The sequence below is a fragment of the Dendrobates tinctorius genome, unplaced genomic scaffold (assembly GCF_039654945.1).
Source record: "Dendrobates tinctorius isolate UK_male_01 unplaced genomic scaffold, ASM3965494v1 ptg000136l, whole genome shotgun sequence".
Taxonomy (NCBI): domain Eukaryota; kingdom Metazoa; phylum Chordata; class Amphibia; order Anura; family Dendrobatidae; genus Dendrobates; species Dendrobates tinctorius.
In genome coordinates this window covers 4,937,202-4,951,283 of record NW_027361804.1, presented here as the reverse complement: position 1 = coordinate 4,951,283, position 14,082 = coordinate 4,937,202, and the positions used below count along the sequence as shown (strand labels likewise).

The 14,082-nt window shown below is 55.3% G+C and overlaps 2 protein-coding genes across 13 annotated transcripts in view; one reads left to right on the top strand and one right to left on the bottom strand.

Moving 5' to 3' along the window:
* The window catches only part of CACNA2D4 (calcium voltage-gated channel auxiliary subunit alpha2delta 4), a 235,844-nt gene that overhangs the window by 82,109 nt on the left and 139,653 nt on the right, over positions 1-14,082 (bottom strand). The gene's annotated exons all lie outside the window — the stretch shown is intronic.
* Positions 13,684-14,082, top strand: part of LRTM2 (leucine rich repeats and transmembrane domains 2) — a 39,333-nt gene continuing 38,934 nt past the window's right edge. Inside the window, exon 1 of one of the 2 annotated variants that reach the window (XM_073544150.1) lies at positions 13,684-14,081. The gene's annotated coding sequence lies outside the window, so the exon portion shown is untranslated. The remainder of the gene's footprint in view (position 14,082) is intronic. The other variant, XM_073544148.1, reaches the window with a different exon arrangement.

The following is a 14,082-nucleotide window of genomic DNA, read 5'->3' as shown; positions in this document are numbered from 1 at the left end:
GTAGGGGGGCTACACGTGTGTGTATATGTCTGTATGTGCCGGAGATCTCTTCTCCCCGGTAATGAATGATGTCTGGGTACAGCAGGCAGCTGTGGTTGGAGGTTTCCCCTATCTGGGCGCCATGTAGGGGGGCTACACGTGTGTGTATATGTCTGTATGTGCCGGAGATCTCTTCTCCCCGGTAATGAATGATGTCTGGGTACAGCAGGCAGCTGTGGTTGGAGGTTGCCTCTATCTGGGCGCCATGTAGGGGGCTACACGTGTGTGTATATGTCTGTATGTGCCGGAGATCCCTTCTCCCCGGTAATGAATGATGTCTGGGTACAGCAGGCAGCTGTGGTGGGAGGTTGCCCCTATCTGGGCGCCATGTAGGGGGCTACACGTGTGTGTATATGTCTGTATGTGCCGGAGATCTCTTCTCCCCGGTAATGAATGATGTCTGGGTACAGCAGGCAGCTGTGGTTGGAGGTTGCCCCTATCTGGGCGCCATATAGGGGGGCTACACGTGTGTGTATATGTCTGTATGTGCCGGAGATCCCTTCTCCCCGGTAATGAATGATGTCTGGGTACAGCAGGCAGCTGTGGTTGGAGGTTTCCCCCTATCTGGGCGCCATGTAGGGGGCTACACGTGTGTGTATATGTCTGTATGTGCCGGAGATCCCTTCTCCCCGGTAATGAATGATGTCTGGTTACAGCAGGCAGCTGTGGTTGGAGGTTTCCCCCTATCTGGGCGCCATGTAGGGGGCTACACGTGTGTGTATATGTCTGTATGTGCCGGAGATCCCTTCTCCCCGGTAATGAATGATGTCTGGGTACAGCAGGCAGCTGTGGTTGGAGGTTGCCCCTATCTGGGCGCCATGTAGGGGGCTACACGTGTGTGTATATGTCTGTATGTGCCGGAGATCCCTTCTCCCTGGTAATGAATGATGTCTGGGTACAGCAGGCAGCTGTGGTTGGAGGTTGCCCCTATCTGGGCGCCATGTAGGGGGGCTACACGTGTGTGTATATGTCTGTATGTGCCGGAGATCCCTTCTCCCCGGTAATGAATGATGTCTGGGTACAGCAGGCAGCTGTGGTTGGAGGTTGCCCCTATCTGGGCGCCATGTAGGGGGGATACACGTGTGTGTATATGTCTGTATGTGCCGGAGATCCCTTCTCCCCGGTAATGAATGATGTCTGGGTACAGCAGGCAGCTGTGGTTGGAGGTTGCCCCTATCTGGGCGCCATGTAGGAGGCTACACGTGTGTGTATATGTCTGTATGTGCCGGAGATCTCTTCTCCCCGGTAATGAATGATGTCTGGGTACAGCAGGCAGCTGTGGTTGGAGGTTGCCCCTATCTGGACGCCATGTAGGGGGCTACACGTGTGTGTATATGTCTGTATGTGCCGGAGATCTCTTCTCCCCGGTAATGAATGATGTCTGGGTACAGCAGGCAGCTGTGGTTGGAGGTTGCCTCTATCTGGGCGCCATGTAGGGGGCTACACGTGTGTGTATATGTCTCTATGTGCCGGAGATCCCTTCTCCCCGGTAATGAATGATGTCTGGGTACAGCAGGCAGCTGTGGTTGGAGGTTGCCCCTATCTGGGCGCCATGTAGGGGGGCTACACGTGTGTGTATATGTCTGTATGTGCCGGAGATCCCTTCTCCCCGGTAATGAATGATGTCTGGGTACAGCAGGCAGCTGTGGTGGGAGGTTGCCCCTATCTGGGCGCCATGTAGGGGGCTACACGTGTGTGTATATGTCTGTATGTGCCGGAGATCCCTTCTCCCCGGTAATGAATGATGTCTGAGTACAGCAGGCAGCTGTGGTTGGAGGTTGCCCCTATCTGGGCACCATGTAGGGGGGCTACACGTGTGTGTATATGTCTGTATGTGCCGGAGATCTCTTCTCCCCGGTAATGATTGATGTCTGGGTACAGCAGGCAGCTGTGGTTGGAGGTTGCCTCTATCTGGGCGCCATGTAGGGGGCTACACGTGTGTGTATATGTCTGTATGTGCCGGAGATCCCTTCTCCCCGGTAATGATTGATGTCTGGGTACAGCAGGCAGCTGTGGTTGGAGGTTGCCTCTATCTGGGCGCCATGTAGGGGGCTACACGTGTGTGTATATGTCTGTATGTGCCGGAGATCCCTTCTCCCCGGTAATGAATGATGTCTGGGTACAGCAGGCAGCTGTGGTTGGAGGTTGCCCCTATCTGGGCGCCATGTAGGGGGGCTACACGTGTGTGTATATGTCTGTATGTGCCGGAGATCCCTTCTCCCCGGTAATGATTGATGTCTGGGTACAGCAGGCAGCTGTGGTTGGAGGTTGCCCCTATCTGGGCGCCATGTAGGGGGGCTACACGTGTGTGTATATGTCTGTATGTGCCGGAGATCCCTTCTCCCCGGTAATGATTGATGTCTGGGTACAGCAGGCAGCTGTGGTTGGAGGTTGCCTCTATCTGGGCGCCATGTAGGGGGCTACACGTGTGTGTATATGTCTGTATGTGCCGGAGATCCCTTCTCCCCGGTAATGAATGATGTCTGGTTACAGCAGGCAGCTGTGGTTGGAGGTTGCCCCTATCTGGGCGCCATGTAGGGGGGCTACACGTGTGTGTATATGTCTGTATGTGCCGGAGATCTCTTCTCCCCGGTAATGAATGATGTCTGGGTACAGCAGGCAGCTGTGGTTGGAGGTTGCCCCTATCTGGGCGCCATGTAGGGGGGCTACACGTGTGTGTATATGTCTGTATGTGCCGGAGATCCCTTCTCCCCGGTAATGAATGATGTCTGGGTACAGCAGGCAGCTGTGGTTGGAGGTTGCCCCTATCTGGGCGCCATGTAGGGGGCTACACGTGTGTGTATATGTCTGTATGTGCCGGAGATCCCTTCTCCCCGGTAATGAATGATGTCTGGGTACAGCAGGCAGCTGTGGTTGGAGGTTTCCCCTATCTGGGCGCCATGTAGGGGGCTACACGTGTGTGTATATGTCTGTATGTGCCGGAGATCCCTTCTCCCTGGTAATGAATGATGTCTGGGTACAGCAGGCAGCTGTGGTTGGAGGTTGCCCCTATCTGGGAGCCATGTAGGGGGCTACACGTGTGTGTATATGTCTGTATGTGCCGGAGATCCCTTCTCCCTGGTAATGAATGATGTCTGGGTACAGCAGGCAGCTGTGGTTGGAGGTTTCCCCTATCTGGGCGCCATGTAGGGGGCTACACGTGTGTGTATATGTCTGTATGTGCCGGAGATCCCTTCTCCCCGGTAATGAATGATGTCTGGGTACAGCAGGCAGCTGTGGTTGGAGGTTGCCCCTATCTGGGAGCCATGTAGGGGGGCTACACGTGTGTGTATATGTCTGTATGTGCCGGAGATCCCTTCTCCCCGGTAATGAATGATGTCTGGGTACAGCAGGCAGCTGTGGTTGGAGGTTTCCCCTATCTGGGCGCCATGTAGGGGGCTACACGTGTGTGTATATGTCTGTATGTGCCGGAGATCTCTTCTCCCCGGTAATGAATGATGTCTGGGTACAGCAGGCAGCTGTGGTTGGAGGTTGCCCCTATCTGGGCGCCATGTAGGGGGCTACACGTGTGTGTATATGTCTGTATGTGCCGGAGATCCCTTCTCCCCGGTAATGAATGATGTCTGGGTACAGCAGGCAGCTGTGGTTGGAGGTTTCCCCTATCTGGGCGCCATGTAGGGGGCTACACGTGTGTGTATATGTCTGTATGTGCCGGAGATCTCTTCTCCCCGGTAATGAATGATGTCTGGGTACAGCAGGCAGCTGTGGTTGGAGGTTGCCCCTATCTGGGCGCCATGTAGGGGGCTTCACGTGTGTGTATATGTCTGTATGTGCCGGAGATCCCTTCTCCCCGGTAATGAATGATGTCTGGGTACAGCAGGCAGCTGTGGTTGGAGGTTGCCCCTATCTGGGCGCCATGTAGGGGGCTACACGTGTGTGTATATGTCTGTATGTGCCGGAGATTCCTTCTCCCCGGTAATGATTGATGTCTGGGTACAGCAGGCAGCTGTGGTTGGAGGTTGCCCCTATCTGGGCGCCATGTAGGGGGCTACACGTGTGTGTATATGTCTGTATGTGCCGGAGATTCCTTCTCCCCGGTAATGATTGATGTCTGGGTACAGCAGGCAGCTGTGGTTGGAGGTTGCCCCTATCTGGGCGCCATGTAGGGGGCTACACGTGTGTGTATATGTCTGTATGTGCCGGAGATCCCTTCTCCCCGGTAATGAATGATGTCTGGGTACAGCAGGCAGCTGTGGTTGGAGGTTGCCCCTATCTGGGCGCCATGTAGGGGGCTACACGTGTGTGTATATGTCTGTATGTGCCGGAGATCCCTTCTCCCTGGTAATGATTGATGTCTGGGTACAGCAGGCAGCTGTGGTTGGAGGTTTCCCCTATCTGGACGCCATGTAGGGGGCTACACGTGTGTGTATATGTCTGTATGTGCCGGAGATCCCTTCTCCCTGGTAATGATTGATGTCTGGGTACAGCAGGCAGCTGTGGTCGGAGGTTGCCCCTATCTGGGCGCCATGTAGGGGGCTACACGTGTGTGTATATGTCTGTATGTGCCGGAGATCCCTTCTCCCCGGTAATGAATGATGTCTGGGTACAGCAGGCAGCTGTGGTTGGAGGTTGCCCCTATCTGGGCGCCATGTAGGGGGCTACACGTGTGTGTATATGTCTGTATGTGCCGGAGATCCCTTCTCCCTGGTAATGATTGATGTCTGGGTACAGCAGGCAGCTGTGGTTGGAGGTTTCCCCTATCTGGACGCCATGTAGGGGGCTACACGTGTGTGTATATGTCTGTATGTGCCGGAGATCCCTTCTCCCTGGTAATGATTGATGTCTGGGTACAGCAGGCAGCTGTGGTTGGAGGTTGCCCCTATCTGGGCGCCATGTAGGGGGCTACACGTGTGTGTATATGTCTGTATGTGCCGGAGATCTCTTCTCCCCGGTAATGAATGATGTCTGGGTACAGCAGGCAGCTGTGGTTGGAGGTTGCCCCTATCTGGGCGCCATGTAGGGGGCTACACGTGTGTGTATATGTCTGTATGTGCCGGAGATCTCTTCTCCCCGGTAATGAATGATGTCTGGGTACAGCAGGCAGCTGTGGTTGGAGGTTGCCCCTATCTGGGCGCCATGTAGGGGGCTACACGTGTGTGTATATGTCTGTATGTGCCGGAGATCCCTTCTCCCCGGTAATGAATGATGTCTGGGTACAGCAGGCAGCTGTGGTTGGAGGTTGCCCCTATCTGGGCGCCATGTAGGGGGCTACACGTGTGTGTATATGTCTGTATGTGCCGGAGATCTCTTCTCCCCGGTAATGAATGATGTCTGGGTACAGCAGGCAGCTGTGGTTGGAGGTTGCCCCTATCTGGGCGCCATGTAGGGGGCTACACGTGTGTGTATATGTCTGTATGTGCCGGAGATCTCTTCTCCCCGGTAATGAATGATGTCTGGGTACAGCAGGCAGCTGTGGTTGGAGGTTTCCCCTATCTGGGCGCCATGTAGGGGGCTACACGTGTGTGTATATGTCTGTATGTGCCGGAGATCCATTCTCCCCGGTAATGAATGATGTCTGGGTACAGCAGGCAGCTGTGGTTGGAGGTTGCCCCTATCTGGGCGCCATGTAGGGGGGCTACACGTGTGTGTATATGTCTGTATGTGCCGGAGATCCCTTCTCCCCGGTAATGAATGATGTCTGGGTACAGCAGGCAGCTGTGGTTGGAGGTTGCCTCTATCTGGGCGCCATGTAGGGGGCTACACGTGTGTGTATATGTCTGTATGTGCCGGAGATCCCTTCTCCCCGGTAATGAATGATGTCTGGGTACAGCAGGCAGCTGTGGTTGGAGGTTGCCCCTATCTGGGCGCCATGTAGGGGGGCTACACGTGTGTGTATATGTCTGTATGTGCCGGAGATCCCTTCTCCCCGGTAATGAATGATGTCTGGGTACAGCAGGCAGCTGTGGTTGGAGGTTGCCCCTATCTGGGCGCCATGTAGGGGGCTACACGTGTGTGTATATGTCTGTATGTGCCGGAGATCCCTTCTCCCCGGTAATGAATGATGTCTGGGTACAGCAGGCAGCTGTGGTTGGAGGTTGCCCCTATCTGGGCACCATGTAGGGGGCTTCACGTGTGTGTATATGTCTGTATGTGCCGGAGATCCCTTCTCCCCGGTAATGATTGATGTCTGGGTACAGCAGGCAGCTGTGGTTGGAGGTTGCCCCTATCTGGGCACCATGTAGGGGGCTTCACGTGTGTGTATATGTCTGTATGTGCCGGAGATCCCTTCTCCCCGGTAATGAATGATGTCTGGGTACAGCAGGCAGCTGTGGTTGGAGGTTGCCCCTATCTGGGCACCATGTAGGGGGCTTCACGTGTGTGTATATGTCTGTATGTGCCGGAGATCCCTTCTCCCCGGTAATGAATGATGTCTGGGTACAGCAGGCAGCTGTGGTTGGAGGTTGCCCCTATCTGGGCGCCATGTAGGGGGGCTACACGTGTGTGTATATGTCTGTATGTGCCGGAGATCCCTTCTCCCCGGTAATGAATGATGTCTGGGTACAGCAGGCAGCTGTGGTTGGAGGTTGCCCCTATCTGGGCGCCATGTAGGGGGGCTACACGTGTGTGTATATGTCTGTATGTGCCGGAGATCCCTTCTCCCCGGTAATGAATGATGTCTGGGTACAGCAGGCAGCTGTGGTTGGAGGTTGCCCCTATCTGGGCACCATGTAGGGGGCTTCACGTGTGTGTATATGTCTGTATGTGCCGGAGATCCCTTCTCCCTGGTAATGATTGATGTCTGGGTACAGCAGGCAGCTGTGGTTGGAGGTTGCCCCTATCTGGGCGCCATGTAGGGGGGCTACACGTGTGTGTATATGTCTGTATGTGCCGGAGATCCCTTCTCCCCGGTAATGATTGATGTCTGGGTACAGCAGGCAGCTGTGGTTGGAGGTTGCCCCTATCTGGGCGCCATGTAGGGGGCTACACGTGTGTGTATATGTCTGTATGTGCCGGAGATCCCTTCTCCCTGGTAATGAATGATGTCTGGGTACAGCAGGCAGCTGTGGTTGGAGGTTGCCCCTATCTGGGCGCCATGTAGGGGGCTACACGTGTGTGTATATGTCTGTATGTGCCGGAGATCCCTTCTCCCCGGTAATGAATGATGTCTGGGTACAGCAGGCAGCTGTGGTTGGAGGTTGCCCCTATCTGGGCGCCATGTAGGGGGGCTACACGTGTGTGTATATGTCTGTATGTGCCGGAGATCCCTTCTCCCCGGTAATGATTGATGTCTGGGTACAGCAGGCAGCTGTGGTTGGAGGTTGCCCCTATCTGGGCGCCATGTAGGGGGGCTACACGTGTGTGTATATGTCTGTATGTGCCGGAGATCCCTTCTCCCCGGTAATGAATGATGTCTGGGTACAGCAGGCAGCTGTGGTTGGAGGTTGCCCCTATCTGGGCACCATGTAGGGGGGCTACACGTGTGTGTATATGTCTGTATGTGCCGGAGATCCCTTCTCCCCGGTAATGATTGATGTCTGGGTACAGCAGGCAGCTGTGGTTGGAGGTTGCCTCTATCTGGGCGCCATGTAGGGGGCTACACGTGTGTGTATATGTCTGTATGTGCCGGAGATCCCTTCTCCCCGGTAATGAATGATGTCTGGGTACAGCAGGCAGCTGTGGTTGGAGGTTGCCCCTATCTGGGCGCCATGTAGGGGGGCTACACGTGTGTGTATATGTCTGTATGTGCCGGAGATCCCTTCTCCCCGGTAATGAATGATGTCTGGGTACAGCAGGCAGCTGTGGTTGGAGGTTGCCCCTATCTGGGCGCCATGTAGGGGGCTACACGTGTGTGTATATGTCTGTATGTGCCGGAGATCCCTTCTCCCCGGTAATGAATGATGTCTGGGTACAGCAGGCAGCTGTGGTTGGAGGTTTCCCCTATCTGGGCGCCATGTAGGGGGCTACACGTGTGTGTATATGTCTGTATGTGCCGGAGATCCCTTCTCCCCGGTAATGAATGATGTCTGGGTACAGCAGGCAGCTGTGGTTGGAGGTTGCCCCTATCTGGGCGCCATGTAGGGGGCTACACGTGTGTGTATATGTCTGTATGTGCCGGAGATCCCTTCTCCCCGGTAATGATTGATGTCTGGGTACAGCAGGCAGCTGTGGTTGGAGGTTGCCCCTATCTGGGCGCCATGTAGGGGGCTACACGTGTGTGTATATGTCTGTATGTGCCGGAGATCTCTTCTCCCCGGTAATGAATGATGTCTGGGTACAGCAGGCAGCTGTGGTTGGAGGTTGCCTCTATCTGGGCGCCATGTAGGGGGCTACACGTGTGTGTATATGTCTGTATGTGCCGGAGATCCCTTCTCCCCGGTAATGAATGATGTCTGGGTACAGCAGGCAGCTGTGGTTGGAGGTTGCCCCTATCTGGGCGCCATGTAGGGGGCTACACGTGTGTGTATATGTCTGTATGTGCCGGAGATCTCTTCTCCCCGGTAATGATTGATGTCTGGGTACAGCAGGCAGCTGTGGTTGGAGGTTGCCCCTATCTGGGCGCCATGTAGGGGGGCTACACGTGTGTGTATATGTCTGTATGTGCCGGAGATCCCTTCTCCCCGGTAATGAATGATGTCTGGGTACAGCAGGCAGCTGTGGTTGGAGGTTTCCCCTATCTGGGCGCCATGTAGGGGGGCTACACGTGTGTGTATATGTCTGTATGTGCCGGAGATCTCTTCTCCCCGGTAATGAATGATGTCTGGGTACAGCAGGCAGCTGTGGTTGGAGGTTTCCCCTATCTGGGCGCCATGTAGGGGGGCTACACGTGTGTGTATATGTCTGTATGTGCCGGAGATCCCTTCTCCCCGGTAATGATTGATGTCTGGGTACAGCAGGCAGCTGTGGTTGGAGGTTTCCCCTATCTGGGCGCCATGTAGGGGGGCTACACGTGTGTGTATATGTCTGTATGTGCCGGAGATCTCTTCTCCCCGGTAATGAATGATGTCTGGGTACAGCAGGCAGCTGTGGTTGGAGGTTGCCCCTATCTGGGCGCCATGTAGGGGGCTACACGTGTGTGTATATGTCTGTATGTGCCGGAGATCTCTTCTCCCCGGTAATGAATGATGTCTGGGTACAGCAGGCAGCTGTGGTTGGAGGTTTCCCCTATCTGGGCGCCATGTAGGGGGCTACACGTGTGTGTATATGTCTGTATGTGCCGGAGATCTCTTCTCCCCGGTAATGAATGATGTCTGGGTACAGCAGGCAGCTGTGGTGGGAGGTTGCCCCTATCTGGGCGCCATGTAGGGGGGCTACACGTGTGTGTATATGTCTGTATGTGCCGGAGATCCCTTCTCCCCGGTAATGAATGATGTCTGGGTACAGCAGGCAGCTGTGGTTGGAGGTTGCCCCTATCTGGGCGCCATGTAGGGGGGCTACACGTGTGTGTATATGTCTGTATGTGCCGGAGATCTCTTCTCCCCGGTAATGAATGATGTCTGGGTACAGCAGGCAGCTGTGGTTGGAGGTTGCCCCTATCTGGGCGCCATGTAGGGGGCTACACGTGTGTGTATATGTCTGTATGTGCCGGAGATCTCTTCTCCCCGGTAATGAATGATGTCTGGGTACAGCAGGCAGCTGTGGTTGGAGGTTGCCCCTATCTGGGCGCCATGTAGGGGGCTACACGTGTGTGTATATGTCTGTATGTGCCGGAGATCTCTTCTCCCCGGTAATGAATGATGTCTGGGTACAGCAGGCAGCTGTGGTTGGAGGTTTCCCCTATCTGGGCGCCATGTAGGGGGCTACACGTGTGTGTATATGTCTGTATGTGCCGGAGATCCCTTCTCCCCGGTAATGAATGATGTCTGGGTACAGCAGGCAGCTGTGGTTGGAGGTTGCCCCTATCTGGGCGCCATGTAGGGGGCTACACGTGTGTGTATATGTCTGTATGTGCCGGAGATCCCTTCTCCCCGGTAATGAATGATGTCTGGGTACAGCAGGCAGCTGTGGTTGGAGGTTGCCCCTATCTGGGCGCCATGTAGGGGGGCTACACGTGTGTGTATATGTCTGTATGTGCCGGAGATCTCTTCTCCCCGGTAATGAATGATGTCTGGGTACAGCAGGCAGCTGTGGTTGGAGGTTGCCCCTATCTGGGCGCCATGTAGGGGGCTTCACGTGTGTGTATATGTCTGTATGTGCCGGAGATCCCTTCTCCCCGGTAATGAATGATGTCTGGGTACAGCAGGCAGCTGTGGTTGGAGGTTGCCCCTATCTGGGCGCCATGTAGGGGGCTACACGTGTGTATATGTCTGTATGTGCCGGAGATCCCTTCTCCCCGGTAATGAATGATGTCTGGGTACAGCAGGCAGCTGTGGTTGGAGGTTGCCCCTATCTGGGCGCCATGTAGGGGGCTTCACGTGTGTGTATATGTCTGTATGTGCCGGAGATCCCTTCTCCCCGGTAATGAATGATGTCTGGGTACAGCAGGCAGCTGTGGTTGGAGGTTGCCCCTATCTGGGCGCCATGTAGGGGGCTTCACGTGTGTGTATATGTCTGTATGTGCCGGAGATCCCTTCTCCCCGGTAATGAATGATGTCTGGGTACAGCAGGCAGCTGTGGTTGGAGGTTGCCCCTATCTGGGCGCCATGTAGGGGGCTACACGTGTGTATATGTCTGTATGTGCCGGAGATCCCTTCTCCCCGGTAATGAATGATGTCTGGGTACAGCAGGCAGCTGTGGTTGGAGGTTGCCCCTATCTGGGCGCCATGTAGGGGGCTACACGTGTGTGTATATGTCTGTATGTGCCGGAGATCCCTTCTCCCCGGTAATGAATGATGTCTGGGTACAGCAGGCAGCTGTGGTTGGAGGTTGCCCCTATCTGGGCGCCATGTAGGGGGCTACACGTGTGTGTATATGTCTGTATGTGCCGGAGATCCCTTCTCCCCGGTAATGAATGATGTCTGGGTACAGCAGGCAGCTGTGGTTGGAGGTTGCCCCTATCTGGGCGCCATGTAGGGGGCTACACGTGTGTGTATATGTCTGTATGTGCCGGAGATCCCTTCTCCCCGGTAATGATTGATGTCTGGGTACAGCAGGCAGCTGTGGTTGGAGGTTGCCCCTATCTGGGCACCATGTAGGGGGCTACACGTGTGTGTATATGTCTGTATGTGCCGGAGATCTCTTCTCCCCGGTAATGAATGATGTCTGGGTACAGCAGGCAGCTGTGGTGGGAGGTTGCCCCTATCTGGGCGCCATGTAGGGGGCTACACGTGTGTGTATATGTCTGTATGTGCCGGAGATCCCTTCTCCCCGGTAATGAATGATGTCTGGGTACAGCAGGCAGCTGTGGTTGGAGGTTGCCCCTATCTGGGCGCCATGTAGGGGGGCTACACGTGTGTGTATATGTCTGTATGTGCCGGAGATCCCTTCTCCCCGGTAATGAATGATGTCTGGGTACAGCAGGCAGCTGTGGTGGGAGGTTGCCCCTATCTGGGCGCCATGTAGGGGGCTACACGTGTGTGTATATGTCTGTATGTGCCGGAGATCCCTTCTCCCCGGTAATGAATGATGTCTGGGTACAGCAGGCAGCTGTGGTTGGAGGTTGCCCCTATCTGGGCGCCATGTAGGGGGGCTACACGTGTGTGTATATGTCTGTATGTGCCGGAGATCCCTTCTCCTCGGTAATGAATGATGTCTGGGTACAGCAGGCAGCTGTGGTTGGAGGTTGCCCCTATCTGGGCGCCATGTAGGGGGCTACACGTGTGTGTATATGTCTGTATGTGCCGGAGATCTCTTCTCCCCGGTAATGAATGATGTCTGGGTACAGCAGGCAGCTGTGGTTGGAGGTTGCCCCTATCTGGGCGCCATGTAGGGGGCTACACGTGTGTGTATATGTCTGTATGTGCCGGAGATCCCTTCTCCCCGGTAATGAATGATGTCTGGGTACAGCAGGCAGCTGTGGTTGGAGGTTGCCCCTATCTGGGCGCCATGTAGGGGGCTACACGTGTGTGTATATGTCTGTATGTGCCGGAGATCCCTTCTCCCTGGTAATGATTGATGTCTGGGTACAGCAGGCAGCTGTGGTTGGAGGTTGCCCCTATCTGGGCGCCATGTAGGGGGCTACACGTGTGTGTATATGTCTGTATGTGCCGGAGATCTCTTCTCCCCGGTAATGAATGATGTCTGGGTACAGCAGGCAGCTGTGGTTGGAGGTTGCCCCTATCTGGGCGCCATGTAGGGGGCTACACGTGTGTGTATATGTCTGTATGTGCCGGAGATCCCTTCTCCCCGGTAATGAATGATGTCTGGGTACAGCAGGCAGCTGTGGTTGGAGGTTGCCCCTATCTGGGCGCCATGTAGGGGGCTACACGTGTGTGTATATGTCTGTATGTGCCGGAGATCTCTTCTCCCCGGTAATGAATGATGTCTGGGTACAGCAGGCAGCTGTGGTTGGAGGTTGCCCCTATCTGGGCGCCATGTAGGGGGCTACACGTGTGTGTATATGTCTGTATGTGCCGGAGATCTCTTCTCCCCGGTAATGAATGATGTCTGGGTACAGCAGGCAGCTGTGGTGGGAGGTTGCCCCTATCTGGGCGCCATGTAGGGGGGGCTACACGTGTGTGTATATGTCTGTATGTGCCGGAGATCTCTTCTCCCCGGTAATGAATGATGTCTGGGTACAGCAGGCAGCTGTGGTTGGAGGTTGCCCCTATCTGGGCGCCATGTAGGGGGCTACACGTGTGTGTATATGTCTGTATGTGCCGGAGATCTCTTCTCCCCGGTAATGAATGATGTCTGGGTACAGCAGGCAGCTGTGGTGGGAGGTTGCCCCTATCTGGGCGCCATGTAGGGGGCTACACGTGTGTGTATATGTCTGTATGTGCCGGAGATCTCTTCTCCCCGGTAATGAATGATGTCTGAGTACAGCAGGCAGCTGTGGTTGGAGGTTGCCCCTATCTGGGCGCCATGTAGGGGGCTACACGTGTGTGTATATGTCTGTATGTGCCGGAGATCTCTTCTCCCCGGTAATGATTGATGTCTGGGTACAGCAGGCAGCTGTGGTTGGAGGTTGCCCCTATCTGGGCGCCATGTAGGGGGCTACACGTGTGTGTATATGTCTGTATGTGCCGGAGATCTCTTCTCCCCGGTAATGAATGATGTCTGAGTACAGCAGGCAGCTGTGGTTGGAGGTTGCCCCTATCTGGGCGCCATGTAGGGGGCTACACGTGTGTGTATATGTCTGTATGTGCCGGAGATCTCTTCTCCCCGGTAATGAATGATGTCTGAGTACAGCAGGCAGCTGTGGTTGGAGGTTGCCCCTATCTGGGCGCCATGTAGGGGGCTACACGTGTGTGTATATGTCTGTATGTGCCGGAGATCCCTTCTCCCCGGTAATGAATGATGTCTGGGTACAGCAGGCAGCTGTGGTTGGAGGTTGCCCCTATCTGGGCGCCATGTAGGGGGGGCTACACGTGTGTGTATATGTCTGTATGTGCCGGAGATCTCTTCTCCCCGGTAATGATTGATGTCTGGGTACAGCAGGCAGCTGTGGTTGGAGGTTGCCCCTATCTGGGCGCCATGTAGGGGGCTACACGTGTGTGTATATGTCTGTATGTGCCGGAGATCTCTTCTCCCCGGTAATGAATGATGTCTGGGTACAGCAGGCAGCTGTGGTTGGAGGTTGCCCCTATCTGGGCGCCATGTAGGGGGGCTACACGTGTGCGTGCGTGTGTGCCTTGCTGCCTGCCTACTCTGCTGTCATCCTACGTCTCCCTGTCTCTCTTGCACTCTCATTCTCCCGGGCTTCCCTGCTGTCTCGCTGCCTGCTCTCTTCTCCTCTCCTCTCCTTTATTGTCCTGCCCCTCTCCTGCTTCCCAGAGGATGAAAGGTTGAAGCGGCAGAGGGCTCCTGGCATCGTCACCACCTGAAGCCCTATTGTCGGGGGTGTCCATGACTGGCGCACACTGTGAGCGCTCCGCTCGTCTCCTGGCCGTCATCTACCTCCGAGGGGCACGGTAAGGATCACACCGAGGATTGGGGAGGATTTGGAGGGGATGCTGGAAGAGACTTTGGACCAGCAGGAACAGG